Source organism: Alligator sinensis, unplaced genomic scaffold, assembly GCF_000455745.1.
Source record: "Alligator sinensis unplaced genomic scaffold, ASM45574v1 scaffold415_1, whole genome shotgun sequence".
NCBI classification, from domain to species: Eukaryota; Metazoa; Chordata; order Crocodylia; family Alligatoridae; genus Alligator; species Alligator sinensis.
This window is the reverse complement of record NW_005843764.1, coordinates 6,890-14,014: the sequence shown is the minus strand read 5'-3', so window position 1 is coordinate 14,014 and position 7,125 is coordinate 6,890. Positions and strand designations below refer to the sequence as shown.

General features: G+C 42.9%; 1 pseudogene; it reads right to left on the bottom strand.

The window, feature by feature from the left end:
- Positions 1–346: 346 nt before the first annotated feature.
- On the bottom strand, positions 347–4,836 carry LOC106723394 (annotated as a pseudogene).
- Positions 4,837–7,125: the final 2,289 nt, after the last annotated feature.

The window sequence follows — 7,125 nt, the reverse complement described above, 5'->3', positions numbered from 1 at the left end:
GAAGAACAGAATTCAAAAGCAAAGAATATTTCTTGTAGTTCCACCTGGCTGCAGCAATGGTGCCTGCATGCTGGTGCTTCAGATGGGGTCTTGTGGTACCCTGGTTGAGAAACTTACGGTTAAAAAAACCCTTGTATAGGACAGTATGGATAAAGATGATTCTCCCTTGAGCAAGGGGCTGAACTAGATAATCACCTAATTTCCCTTTCAGCATTACTGTTTCATGATTCTATTTCACTTTAGGTATTTTAATATAGTTCCTTCAACATGTGGATCTGCTATAAAGTGTAACTACATCACTCTAATTTGATAAGCTGGCAGTTTCTATTTTAGAGAGAACAGCTCATTACTCATTCTGACAGAGTTGTGCCATGTAGTATGCACTTTTGGAAGAAGCAGATGACTTCCCTTTTATTTTTTTATCCACTAGTGATGTCAATGGTACAGATGAATTTCCATTATTGGTTTCTTCTCTCTCTAGTACGCTAGTGGAAATATAACTGCTAATTTCTAAAATCTTACCTTCTGCACCTTTCTGATAGTCATTTAATGGCATAATGTCTTCCTTTCTATGAGAAGGTGAAAGGCTTTGTAGATGGAGTGAGAACAGTAGGTGTAACATACCTCAACTTTAGCAAGGCTTTCAACACTGTCTCTCATGACATTCTCACAAGCAAGTTAAGCAATACTGATGAGATGAACTTATTCAATATTGATGCTCAACTAGTTGAATCATCATACTCAATGAAAAGTCATAAACTGGTCAGGTACAGTATAAAGGAAGGATTATCTAGGGCTCCCCAGTGGTCTGCTCTGGGTCTAATACTATTCAGTATCTTCACTAATGACATGGTAGTTGGAGTGGAGTGCACATTTTGTCAATCTGCAGATCACATCAAGCTGTGTGGGGTAGGAATGCTTTATAGGATTTTATTAGAATTCAGAATTAACTTGGTAAACTGGAGAAACTGTTTAAAATACATCAGATGAAATTCAATAATGAATGGCCAGGCTGCAGCATTACCAAAAAGGACTAGGGGAACACAGTAAAATGCCACCTGAACATGACTAAGCAGTTTGCTATCACTGCAGAAAAAGGCCAATGTCACAGTGGGATATGATTACAAGAAGGTTGCATTGAATTACAGCACTCTTTTCACACCGTTCCTGTGTCCAGGTTTGGGCACAGCCTTTCAAGAAAGATATGGACAAATTGGAAAGGAAAAGGAAAGCAATCTAAATGTTTAGAATCTAGAAAACCTAACACACAAGAAAAGGTGGAAAAAAAAGGAATCATCAAAGGTTTAAGTTTTTTCTCCATTTTTTTTCTACCCAAAATGTAAATATTGCACAAGTCTCTGGTAGATGATCTCAGTGTAGGCATAATTCTGTTACTCCTTAGAAGTGTAAAACTATTCCCATTATAAGTATAGCAAGAAGGACAGGTGTCCATTTAGAGTTATTCTACTTTGTGTCTACCCTTCTACAGACATAAGGAGAGGACAATACTCCTGCTCTGGGCTCCTTCATGGCAAGCTGTCTGCCACACAGGCAGTCTACAGACACCACAGAACTGCTCTCAACATCTGCTGAAGAAAATATCCTTGATGAGGAGATAGTCCTGGGTCACCGTCACAAACAGTTGCACTCTCAGAACAAAATGGTCGCTCTATCAGTTTCTACAATATCCCAAGAGCTGTTGCTGGGATCTGTAAGGAATACAACAGATGCCTTGGCATAGGTTTTTCCTTCCTGTATATATCCTTATTTAGACACAGATATGAACCATATGTCATTGCTAGAGATGTGTAACTAAAATAATTAAAATACTGGGTTAACCTGCTCTAAAGCCGGATTCATTCTTTCCTTCCCTTCCATTTGACATTTTCGGTGTATCTGGTGAATCAGAATAGCACACCTAAGAGTGTTAACATTGTGTGACAACCCATGGCACCCTTGAAAAGATCTCAAGACACCTAGGGTTCATAGGGTTCATAATCATTGGTTTAAAGTTTAAGAATGATAATTGCATGATTTTAAATTATAGATAACAATGATAACATCAGTTTAATTTATTTTTTGTGTAAAAGATAAATTAGCCAAGGGATAGGCCCTCAGTGCAATAGCTAATGTACTGATTGGTCTCTTCATAGCCTCCTTCGCTTCTTAGTTTCTTAAACTATATATAATAAGATTGATCATCAGAATCAAGAGGGTGTATAAAAGGGAGAGACTTGTTTAGGTGTTTCCAGATATTTGCCATTGGTAATACATAAATAGCATTTAAGGTCCCAGAGAAAGTGGTGAAAACAATGAGATGAGAAGATTAAGTGAAAAAGGCCCTTTGCTTCCCAGTGGTTGAAGGAATTTTCAGAAAGGTGGAGATGAAACATATGATGAGTATCCCTACATATGTGAATGATTACACATGGCTATGTAGCCTCACACACTGGCCATAAGCTGTATGCCCATCTCTTGTAAAAGGGTTTACATGCATTCCTATTTTTCTCCCAAATCTCACTGGCTAGTTCACTCACCTGCACTGCCAGAGGACTTGGGTTCTAAGACTCCCCCACACTGAGGACATTTGAACCAGGTTCATTCCTTACTTCCCAGCATACTACACTACCCATCACTTAACAAGTTGTACATTGTCTAGGTGCTTCCATGGTATGTCTTCTGAAGTTGAGCCACTAACATAATCGTTAGGAAAGAAAAAAAAATAGTACTGAGGAATGTACGAGAGAAATTTTTAATCCACTGCGGACTAGCGGACACATTCAGGCTAAATCATACTCGAGGATTCGTCCTGCTAGATGAGAAGCTATCTTACTAAGCCACACACCCTCTGACTTGGTGGATTTCTCCTGGGGCCAAATATCTCCCACACACTTTCTTCTCAGGGTTGCCAGGGAAGTCAGCTTCAAAAGGAGCACCACAGAACAGCCTACATCATGGCTGACCTGTGGTGTGGTGTTTAGGCTACTCAGCCAAAGAGAGACAGGTACAAATCCCCCCTGGGAGAGAAGGTATTAGAATCTAGGCCTGTGTGCTTTGCGCTCTTTGGAGGAAGAGATAGGAGGTCCCTTTCAGTCTGTTCTTACTTGCTTGCGTGCTATATAGTCATATATTTGCATGCAAAAATAGATTGTCTCTGGGGCTTTAAGCACCAAATATGGCTTTTGGATGAGCAAAAAAAAAAAAGAAAAATAAGACCACTTAGATGGCAAGGAAATAATTAAATGCTATCTTAGCTCATAAAGGTAAAACAGCTTTTCCCATAGGCTTAAATTTTCAGTTTAGAAAATTATACACTCATAAAAAGATTGTTATAAAATGGTTAGTATGAAGTAAACTTAGCTATATGTGATTACATAGCCTCAACCTATTATACCATCTGCACCTGTTTCCTTCATTTATTTTAACCAAGGAAGTGGAACAGATTCTTTGCATCATGGAGCTAAATGGGCCTGTGCCCAGCAGTTTTACTGTTCCCAAGTATCTGGTTTTGTACATACACGTCACATGCATGAGGCCACGTGTGTGCAGGTGTTGGGAGCTGTGGCATATGAACGTGAGCCCAGGTCAGGTTTTCATAGAAATGTTTCCAGCTTCCTTCAATGTGCAAAAACCTCTCTTATGAACAGTGAAGAGTAATTTGAACGCTGTTTGAACTCATGTCCTCATGAAGTCTTATAAATTATGTATAAACTGGAAATAGTAACATATATGATTGTTTTGACAGTTTCCCATCATTGACGCTGGCATATCCCCCTGTTCTCCAAATAGGGAGATGACAAAGGCCTCAAACCTCCCACAGTAATCACTGCTTCATCACACAAATACATGCAATAAGAAACAAAAAACGCACCTGGGAAGTGATATCATCTGTGAAGAAATTCTTCCAAATGATCTCTTCAGACTTTCTTTAACCTCTTTATTCCTCAGGCTATATATAATGGGGTTCAACATCGGTGTGGCCACTGTGTAAGACAGAGACACCAACTTTTTGCTGTTGGGTGAGAGCCTGGACTTAGGCTTTAAGTGAATTAAACAGGTTGTACAGTAAAACAGGGTCACCACCACCAGGTGAGCAGTGCAAATGGAGAACGCCCTGTGTCTGCTCTCAGCTGATGGCATCTGGAGGATAGTGTGGATGATTCAGATGTAGGAAACAGATATCAAGATAAATGGGAACAACGTTATTGCAACAGTGGCTAAAAAAACCCAGAAGTTCAAAGAAAGATGTGCCTGAACAGACCAGCTCCAAAACTGGGGCAATGTCACAAAAGAAATGGTTAATTTCATTTGAGCCACAGAAAGAGAAGCTAAATAACCAGACAGCAAGCACTATTGCCACCGGGATTCCTGAAAGCCAGCATGCAATCACCATCTGAAGGCACACCCTCTTGTTCATGACAGTGGCATAGCGCAATGGATGACATATGGCCACATAGTGGTCATATGCCATGATACCCAACAGAAGACACTCAGAGGTGACTAAGTGTATGACCAAGTGGAGCTGCAGGGCACAGCCATAAAAACTGGTGACTTTCCTCTCCACAAGCAAATTCATCAGCATTTTGGGGACTATGTCTAAGGTGAAGCAGATTTCAATCAGGGCCAGGTTCTTGAGGAAATAATACATCGGGGTGTGGAGGGCAGGGTCAGTAGTTGTGATGATCACAATGAGAGAATTCCCTGTCAAGGCTGAAAGAAACATGAGCAAAACTACTATAAAGAGTAAGAGCTGCAGTTTGGCAAGGTGGGAGAACCCCATCAGGATGAAGCCAGTCACCATGGTCTGGTTTTCCGGTAGGGGCCAGCACCACCTCCCTTGGAAGTTGGTTCCAGCTCCTAGCCGCCCTAACTGTGAAGTAGTTTTTTCGGATGTCCAATCTGTACCTCCTCTCCATCAACTTGTGCCCATTACTCCTTGTTATGCCAGCGGGGGCTAGGGGAAACAGCGTCTCCCCCAAACCCTTCTGGTTCCCCCTAGTGAGTTTATAGACGGTCACCAGGTCCCCCCTCAGCCTTCTCTTGTGGAGGCTGAATAGGTTCAGGTCCCGCAGTCTCTCACTGTAGGGTCTGCCCTGTTGTCCCCGGATCATGCGGGTGGCCCTCCTCTGGACCCTCTCCATGTTGTCCACATCCCTCCTGAAATGGGGCGCACAGAACTGGACACAATACTCCAGCTGCGGCCTGACCAGCGTCGCATAGAGGGGGAGGATCACCTCCCTGGCTCTACTCGAGATGCACCTGTGGATGCACGACAAGGTCCGGTTAGCCCTGCCAACCATGACCTCGCATTGTCGGCCCATGTTCATCTTGGAGTCAATAATGACACCAAGATCCCTTTCCGCCTCCGTGCTCTCAAGTAGGGAGTTCCCCATCGTATAAGTGTGCTGCTGGTTCCTACTACCCAAGTGCAGCACCCTGCACTTGTCCGTATTGAAACACATCCTGTTCCTGTTTGCCCACCCCTGTAACCTATCCAGATCCTTCTGCAATCTCTCTCTCCCTGCTAGCGTGCTCACCTCCCCCCAAATTTTGGTGTCATCAGCGAATTTAAACAGGTTGCTTTCCACCCCAACATCAAGATCGCTGATGAAGAAATTGAACAGCGCAGGCCCCAGGACCGAGCCCTGGGGGACTCCACTACCCACATCCCCCCCAAGTCGAGTATGATCCATCCACCACCACCCTCTGAGTGCGACCCTTCAGCCAATCTGCAATCCATCTGACCGTGTAGGCGTCTATGCCACAGTCGCCTAGTTTATTAATTAGGATGGGGTGAGAGACGGTGTCAAAGGCCTTGCTGAAGTCCAGAAAGACTACATCCACCGCGACACCTGCGTCCATGGCCTTTGTGACCTGATCATAAAAGGCAATCAGGTTGGTCTGACATGATCTCCCCCTAATAAATCCATGCTGATTGCCCCTGAGCATCATTTCTGATGCCGGCCCATCACAAATGTGCTCCTTGATGATCTTCTCAAAGAGTTTCCCCAGGATTGAGGTAAGACTGACAGGCCTATAGTTGCCCGGGTCCTCCCTTTTCCCTTTCTTGAAGATGGGGACCACATTAGCTACCTTCCAATCGTCTGGCACCTGGCCCAAGCACCACGATCACTCGTAGAGCAATGCCAGGGGCCCTGCAATAACCCCAGCTAGCTCCCTCAGCACCCTGGGGTGGAGAGCATCCGGACCCGCTGACTTGAACGCGTCCAGCCCCTCCAGAAGCTCTCTAACCAGGTCCTCCCCAACCTGAGGTCTGAAGGCGATCCCCTCGCGTCTGGCTTCTATCACAGCAGTGGTCTGGTTTTCCAATTTCAATTCTACAGTATGTTCCATCAGAAAAGGAATCTAGGTAAGAAATCGTTCAGGGGAAGAGATGACTGGAATGTAAGCTTGTCTAACTTCAGATCCAGTACTGAGTGGCTCAGATAGTCTGAAGATCTTGATCATCTTCTTTTCTGTGGAAAATGAAAAGATGATACCTAGATATCATGTAGGGCAGAAGGCGGGGGGTGGGGGATCAAAATAATAATATTGTTTTTCCCATCACCCACAGAAAAACATCGTTAATGAGATGCATTTGGCTAGGTTCTATGAATAGCTGATATCTGGATCTATATACTCATCTACACAAGAATGGTAAGAAGCCTGAATATCAGTTAGGTAAAACTATAAATTTAAGAGTGCAATTCAATCCCCATGTAGATAAACTATAAGTGGGAGTACATTATCTCAGGTTATGCTATTAAAATATATATATCCATGCCTATGTTTTCCCATTATTATTGATGAGAATGGAAGCTTTCCACACAACTTTAATTTCCCATGAGTTTTCTTCAAAAGCTGGGGGATGGGGAGAAAGGGATTTCCCTTTTTCTGTTTACATGACAAAGATAAGCATTTCCAGTTATCAAGATGCATAGAAATTACTGAACACTTGACAGACAGACAGACAGACAGACAGACATCAATCTATATATCTATATATCTATATGCATTGTGGAAAGATAGTACCACTATTATTGTTCCCTTGAAATCCTTTTTAGAACTTTAGTACTCAAAAAACCTGTACTCAGATAACAGGCTCATAGACTGCTATGCCTGTTT